Source organism: Haematobia irritans, chromosome 2 (genome assembly GCF_050003625.1).
Source record: "Haematobia irritans isolate KBUSLIRL chromosome 2, ASM5000362v1, whole genome shotgun sequence".
Lineage (NCBI taxonomy): Eukaryota > Metazoa > Arthropoda > Insecta > Diptera > Muscidae > Haematobia > Haematobia irritans.
The window spans coordinates 91,801,466-91,809,963 of NC_134398.1; the positions used below are offsets into that span (position 1 = coordinate 91,801,466).

Genomic DNA, 8,498 nt, shown 5'->3' on the forward strand with positions numbered 1-8,498 from the left:
AGCGGCCATATATTAACACCACGTTGCAAATTTCAACCGGATCGGATGAATTTTGCTCGTCCAAGTGGCTCCGGAGTTCAAATCTGGGGATCGGTTTATATAGGGGCTATATATAATTATGGACTGATATGGACCAATTTTTGAATGGTTCTTAGAGACTATATACTAATATCATGTACCAAATTTCAGCCGGATCGGATGAAATTTGCTTTTCTTAGAGGATCCGCAAACCATATCTGGGAATCGGTTTATATGCGGGTTATATATAATTATGGACCGATATGGACCAATTTTTGCATGGTTGTTAGAGACCATACACTAACACCACGTACCAAATTTCAACCGGATCGGATGAATTTTGCTCCTCTAAGAGGCTCCGGAGTTCAAATCTTGGGATCGGTTTATATGGGGGTTATATATAATTATGGACCGATATGGACCAATTTTTGCATGGTTGTTAGAGACCATATACTAACACCATGTACCAAATTTCAGCCGGATCGGATGAAATTTGCTTCTCTTAGAGCAATCGCAAGCCAAATTTGGGGGTCCGTTTATATGGGGCTTTACGTAAAAGTGGACTGATATGGCCCATTTGCAATACCTTGTTTCGTTCGGAAGTTAGCGTGAATTCAACAGACGGACGGACGGACATGCTCAGATCGACTCAGAATTTCACCACGACCCAGAATATATATACTTTATGGGGTCTTAGAGCAATATTTCGATGTGTTACAAACGGAACGACAAAGTTAATATACCCCCATCCTATGGTGGAGGGTATAAAAACAAATAACAAGTATACAAACAAGTATACATTTTTCCCGAGGGCGGAACTATATGTACATTTATTTGCGCAGCTCATTCTACTTGACTGACGATGGTTTGCGGAAGTTAGGTTAGGTTAGGTGACAGCCCGATGTACCAGGCTCACTTAGACTATTCAGTCCATTGTGATACCACATTGGTGAACTTCTCTCTTATCACTGAGTGCTGCTTGATTCCATGTTAAGCTCAATGGCAAGGGACCTCCTTTTTATAGCCGAGTCCGAACGGCGTTCCACATTGCAGTGAAACCACTTAGAGAAGCTTTGAAACCTTCAGAAATGTCACCAGCATTACTGAGGTGGGGGTAATCCACCACTGAAAAACTTTTTGGTGTTCGGTCGAAGCAGGAATCGAACCCACGACCTTGTGTATGCAAGGCACCACGCACCACGGTGGTTAAGTTGACCAACCAATTCTGTGATCAAATATTTTGTTGCACTTTGTTCCATTCGGTTGACAACACAAACATTTTTTAATTAAAATGCTGTAATGCGCTCTATTAAATTATTTATAAACAATATTTTGGCCTAAAAAAATTGTGTGAATGTTCTTCCCATCTGTGGTGCGAAAAGTATCTTGCTTAACAACAATTAAATTTGTGACAGTAGCTTTAATTGGGGAGTAAACGTGTTAGACACCCATACATCTTGGCATCAAGGACTTTGGCTTTGAAACATTTCAATGGCGTCTTTGTCAAATTAATACAAAGATCTTTTATATCTTTAAATGTTGTCTCATATCATCTCACTTTAAGGTCGAGTAAATTAACTTGGGTTTCCTTAAAAGTCTTGTCTTTTACTTATAAGTTTTAACTTTATAATTGTTATTAGAGCAACAAAAGCAACCCCGGACATTTGTTAGCCAGAATAATGCATATTCACGTCACTACCAAAAAAGTGTCACTGTCTGTCGAACCGACTAAATGTTGGTCATTGTCAAATTTGATCACTTCTGTAGAGACTCATCCGCAATAATGTGGAATCTACGTTCGGTTCCTTCTCCGACAAACTAGTTCTTTTCACGGTTACTTATTTGAATCAATGAATTTAGAAAAATGAAATGTTATGATTAATTTCCTGAATTGTTTCCACACATCATGAATCTAGGCACCATTAAAAGCAGAGTACCACCATAGTTGAAGCGAGGTAGAACTTCGAATTGGCATATGAAAACTATGCAAAACACTATGATGACAAGGACAGCAATGTCTTAATCGCATAACTACATCTTAAGGATTAAACTTTGTCCCGATCGACATATGTAGTAATGTTCCTGGATTCCAGCTAACGTATCAATAGCACAACACAAAACGGATGATAACACAAAACACTGTAACACAACAGTATCAATAACGGTATTGTAACCAGTGGACATCAAAAATTCTGTTTTACATATGATTTGGGACAACGTGAGGAAGATATTGATAAAACGGCGACGTACTTTATAATAAAATAGATAAACTTGTTCTAGGGTCTTTAACTCGTTTGTGAGCTAGACCTGAAATGTAAGAAACTTGGAATTTAGTCTTTCTCCAATTTTTTATCTACACATATCAGGAGACATTTTATTTTCATATCTGGGTTTGATGTGCAGAATAACAACCAATACATGAATTGCAAAATTAATTAATTTAATTACTTGTATTGTACGTATAGAACATAACTAGGTTATTCTGATAGTATATGATAAAACGTCAATACTGATACACTTTCTTCATTCGAAATCGATCACCACGTGAGAAAATAATTACCTTAGGGATTGCTTTCAAATACTGGATTCCTCCTTTGTTTTTCTTTATTTCAATAGTTACATGACAAACATTTATCACAGAGCACTTAATGTTTTATATGTCGCTATCCAATACGAGAAATGTAAATGATTCGTATTTGTGTAGTTTTCAGTGTTGCCATTCAGTGTTACCATTTGTCGATAGTCAGCTGATTCTGCTTATTACAAAAACAATCTAACTCACTTCCCTGCAAGCATTTCAAAGTTCATTTCATCCTCATCGCTACCACAGACTCGTAAGTGACACTACAACAATCACCAACTGTGATGAAAGTACATGAAAGTATTTTTCCATCACTATTGGTACAAGAGCCATTTTATATTTTGTAAAACACCAAGCGCAACTAGCTTAATTTTTTATTTTATTTTTATTTGTGCATGAACGTAAGATAGTTACAGTTACTATACAGTTACAGTTACTATACAATAGCATTACGACTAGAAACACTTAAATATAAAAATATATAAATAAATATAGATCTAATTTTTAATAAATAAAGGCCGGTACTCTGTTCGGTTTTCGCGTTTAAACTCCATACAAAACCAAAAATGCGAAAAATTTGCGAAATTTTTTCCATTTGTGATACTTTGTTTTTTCGTGTTGAAAAACTGACGTTTATAGCACGGCGCCATTTGCAATGTGAATTAAGAAATAATTTATTTATTAAAAACTATTTGTGCGGGTTTATAAATCAAACACGGACCATATTTTTGTTCCGAAACTATACAAAGGATCAAAGGAATAGCAGATCAATTGCCCAAGGAAAAATAAAATGTTATTTTGTAAAAACAAGCAACAACCACCAACTTAATCCAATTACGCTCCCTGTAAAATAGCGCTCCAAGCTACCTAAAAAAACGCCGCTTTCTATGTGCGAAATAATGGTTTCCATAAAAATTTTTCGCAAGAATGAACATAGTATCGGCCTTAACACAGAATGAGAATAAGAACAATATAAAACTAACTGCAATAAAAAATTACCAAAAATGACACTTATGCGCTTTACAGACTATCAGTTATTCCGGACGGAATGTCGGTGTTTGTAAAGAATCCTACAGTGTGTCGGATCGATATGACTTGTCGGCGATGACTAAATAATCGGTAAATGTGTTATCGATCCCATACACATGCAGCAGTATCGATTATGCCTTCGGACTTAACTTATACGAGGGCGGTTCGGAAACTTCTTAGCCTATCAATGAAAGAGAATATTTAGTTTTTCAAAAATATTTTTATTTTTCAATATAATCTCCTGAAACTTCAATACACTCAGTCCAATGCTTTAGTAGCAATTCTCTCCTTTGATTAAAATAGTTTTCTTCAAGGTCTTCAAAATAGTGGTTTACACCCAGAAAAAAGTGACCCCTTCTTTAAGTTAAAATGAACTCATTGTGAAGAAAGTTGAACTTCGTATAGCGCCAACGACATTTTTATTTGTTTGAACGATGTGATTTTCGTAGAAATTAGGTATAATGCATTCCATATATTAGTTAACATTTTCCTATATTTATGTACCACTATACTACAGAATGAAAAAATTTAACTGATTTGAATTCATATATGGAATGATTTTATTGAAATTTTTTCATTCATTTGGGCAAATCTTACATATTTGTGGTAAAACTTTTACTTCATAATTAGAACTGCTTACCTCCGTTTTTAAATACAATTTTATTTATTTATATAGGCAATTTTATCTTCAATAAAAGACAAGTTTTATATATATATATATATTGAATATATTTATTAAGAATCAACAGTATCGACTGTCCTTGAAATATTAGTTTATTATTCCACTATTTCCAATTTCCATGTGATATTATCAACTGTAAAACGCACTTTTTCTTCTTCTTGTACTTTTCACTTTTAATAAGTTGCTGCCTAACGATTTTGTCCTCCTTTTACAATTTCAATACCTACAAATATAAAAAATCATAAACCATTTTTGATACAAAAGGTTGAAGATTCCAAAATGAAGACAAATGAAATGAACATTGATAGATTTATTTTCAAGAAAAAGAACATTTTTCTCACTAATTTAAAATAACAAATATTTTATATATTTTATTTGTTATTTATTATATTATTTTACCATATTATTTTTTAACAATCTCTCCGTATACCACAACAACGCGATTCCAACTAAAAAAACAACCCACGCGCAAACATATCGATTACACCCACGCGCAAACACATCGATTACGATGACAGGTATCGATTACAGGTAGACAATAGAAATATAGGAAAATTTCCTATATTCTAACAAGTGTGTTTCCTTAAGTTTTGAAAGGATTGCATACTTCTTAGTACGAATGAACTAAAATATTTTTCTATGCCAAGTGTTGTTCGTATGTATGAAAAACTTTCTATTATAAAGGAAGTCGCAATTATCATTTTATAAGAAATTTTACTAATTTTGAGGAAACTTGGTTTTAGTTCGGATTTTGTTTATTTTTACGAATGCTTTGTTATCGGTGAATAAAATTTTCTTGTTCAGTAGTAAATTCTTATACCCAGCGAAGAAAACAGTATGAGTAAAATTCCATGCCTTATTCTAGTTAATGAACTATTCCTAACTGCTTCCAGTTTAGGATTTTTTTACTGAAACGAGTAAATTTTATTATTTCTCACAAAAATTTACCTTAATGGAAATAAAATGGATAAACTATATTGATGAAAAAATTTTCCTTTAGTTTCGAAAGCACTTTTTTTCTGGGTGTACAACTGTAATTGCAATCTTCATATGAGGTAAAACGCTTGCCAGCAAGGATTTTTTTTTAGATTTGGGAACAAGTAAAAGTCACTGGGAGCTAAATCAGGAGAATAATACTTTAATTCGTTGATTTTATCCATTGTTAAAACACTCTTGTGCGCTGGTGCGTTGTCTTGATGAAAAATTATTTTTTTTGTGTTTTAAGCCAGGACGTTTTTCTCGAATTTGTACATTTAATTGATCCAAAAGGTTGCAATAATACTCTGAATTTATTGTTTTACCCTTTTGCAGATAGTTAACCAATAAAATACATTTGAAGTCCCAAAAACCCGTTGCCATAACCTTACCAGCCGATTGAATTGTTTTTGCCTTCTTTGGGGCACTTCCTCCAGATTCAGTCCATTGTTTGGATTATTCTTTTGTCTCTGGAGTATAGTGGTGGATCCATGTCTCATCAACAGTTATGAAACGACGCTTAAAATCCATTTTATTTCGCTTAAAACGATCCAAACAAGCTTGAGAAATGTTCATTCTTATGTGTTTTTGATCGACTGTCAACAAATGCGGCACCCATCTTGCAGAAATCTTTTTCATCTGTAGTTCTTCATGCAAAATTAAATGGACTCAATTATTTGAGGTGCCCATGATATTAGCCATTTCACGCACTTTTATTCGTCGATCATTTAATAAAGGGTGATTTGTTAAGAGCTTGATAACTTTTTAAAAAAAAAACGCATAAAATTTGCAAAATCTCATCGGTTCTTTATTTGAAACGTTAGATTGGTCCATGACATTTACTTTTTGAAGATAATTTCATTTAAATGTTGACCGCGGCTGCGTCTTAGGTGGTCCATTCGGAAAGTCCAATTTTGGGCAACTTTTTCGAGCATTTCGGCCGGAATAGCCCGAATTTCTTCGGAAATGTTGTCTTCCAAAGCTGGAATAGTTGCTGGCTTATTTCTGTAGACTTTAGACTTGACGTAGCCCCACCAAAAATAGTCTAAAGGCGTCAAATCGCATGATCTTGGTGGCCAACTTACCGGTCCATTTCTTGAGATGAATTGTTCTCCGAAGTTTTCCCTCAAAATGGCCATAGAATCGCGAGCTGTGTGGCATGTAGCGCCATCTTGTTGAAACCACATGTCAACCAAGTTCAGTTCTTCCATTTTTGGCAACAAAAAGTTTGTTAGCATCGAACGATAGCGATCGCCATTCACCGTAACGTTGCGTCCAACAGCATCTTTGAAAAAATACGGTCCAATGATTCCACCAGCGTACAAACCACACCAAACAGTGCATTTTTCGGGATGCATGGGCAGTTCTTGAACGGCTTCTGGTTGCTCTTCACTCCAAATGCGGCAATTTTGCTTATTTACGTAGCCATTCAACCAGAAATGAGCCTCATCGCTGAACAAAATTTGTCGATAAAAAAGCGGATTTTCTGCCAACTTTTCTAGGGCCCATTCACTGAAAATTCGACGTTGTGGCTCGTTAGTAAGTCTATTCATGATGAAATGTCAAAGCATACTGAGCATCTTTCTCTTTGACACCATGTCTGAAATCCCACGTGATCTGTCAAATACTAATGCATGAAAATCCTAACCTCAAAAGAATCACCCTTTACTATATCATGCACTTTGGCTACAATTTCTGTTGTTGTTGCAGTTTTTGAACGTCCACAACGTCCCAACCCTGCCAACATTTTTTGAATTTGGTGGAGCTTCTGAGAATCCCCACTACGTCGGAAACAATCATATACGACATCAAAAACTCGTCGGAAAAGCGCCGTCACTATTGAGAAGTTGTACCACGCCAAGTTACTACGAAAAAGTTTCTCATCAGTGCAATTATTAGGTGCCTATTTAAGGCCGGTACGCACCTCTAGCGAAATTTTCGGTAGCAAAATTTTATTTAAGTCTGCAACAAAAAAACAGGGCTGTGTACACAAATTTTAAACCAGCTAATCGCTTTCAAACATTGTTAATATATGTTCCAAATATTCCTCAAATAAATTTATTATTATTTACAGACCTTTTAAAACTTTTACGCACACAATGATTGTAATAAATTAAATGTTTGCTGCCAAAATATGCTTTTGACAACCCTGTTATTTTCATTAGAGGTGCGTACCAGCTTACGAAATTGAACGCTACCGAAAATTTCGTTAGCATAAATAGCAATGCATTTCTTATGGGAATGAAATTTTTCGCTAGAGGTGCATACCGGCCTTAAGTCTGCAACAAAAAAACAGGGCTGTGTACACAAATTTTAAACCAGCTAATCGCTTTCAAACATTGTTAATATATGTTCCAAATATTCCTCAAATAAATTGTTTATTATTTACAGACCTTTTAAAACTTTTACGCACACAATGATTGTAATAAATTAAATGTTTGCTGCCAAAATATGCTTTTGACAACCCTGTTATTTTCATTAGAGGTGCGTACCAGCTTACGAAATTGAACGCTACCGAAAACAATTTTTAAAAGCGATTAGCTGGTTTAAAATTTGTGTTCACAGCCCTGTTTGTGTTGTTGTAGACTTAAATAAATTTTTGCTACCGAAAATTTCGCTAGAGGTGCATACCGGCCTTTATGGGAAAGACATTTTTCGCTAGAGGTGCATACCGGCCTTTAGATCAATTTCGAAGGACGCCAATAAGAACCCCTGCAAACTATCAGAAAAACTGCATTTTAAGGTAATTGTAGAAGAATCATTGTGGTCAAGTAAAACACGATTGTGTAGATGTTTATTGATTTGATTAAACATTTATAATTTCTTATAAATATAAAATTTTTCGGTTTATCTCATCACATTTAACATCATTTTTTGCATTAATAAAAGAATGATGTTGAGTTTTAAGTAGCAAGTTACATATTGCAGCGTCTATCAGTCAGTTTGTTTATTTTCGATGGAGACAGCGTGCCTGGAAAAATGTTTGAAAAACGATCACTTTATTCTATTTGGAAAGTCGAAAATTGTTCACCATATACCTTTCACAATTTTAAGCGTAATATCTATGTTTTCAGAACTTTATTTTCGTTTTTATTTAAATAAAATATAACAAGCTGGTTGCGCTTGGCGTTTCACAAAAAATAAAATGGCTCTTCTAACAGTAGTGATGGCAAAATACTTTCATGTACATTTGGTACTTTTTGATATGCTTGA

At 34.5% G+C, this 8,498-nt stretch overlaps 1 protein-coding gene and 1 long non-coding RNA gene across 2 annotated transcripts in view; both read right to left on the reverse strand.

The window, feature by feature from the left end:
- hrm (solute carrier family 16 member hermes) overlaps positions 1-2,734 on the reverse strand; it is a 114,275-nt gene extending 111,541 nt beyond the window's left edge. Inside the window, exon 1 of the mRNA XM_075295585.1 lies at positions 2,579-2,734. The gene's annotated coding sequence lies outside the window, so the exon portion shown is untranslated. The remainder of the gene's footprint in view (positions 1-2,578) is intronic.
- Positions 2,735-8,046: 5,312 nt separating this feature from the next.
- On the reverse strand, positions 8,047-8,441 carry LOC142223291 (uncharacterized). The gene is made up of 2 exons (XR_012718664.1): positions 8,324-8,441; positions 8,047-8,256 (listed from the first exon to the last, which is right to left on the reverse strand). It is a non-coding gene; the product is annotated as an uncharacterized LOC142223291 (long non-coding RNA).
- Positions 8,442-8,498: the final 57 nt, after the last annotated feature.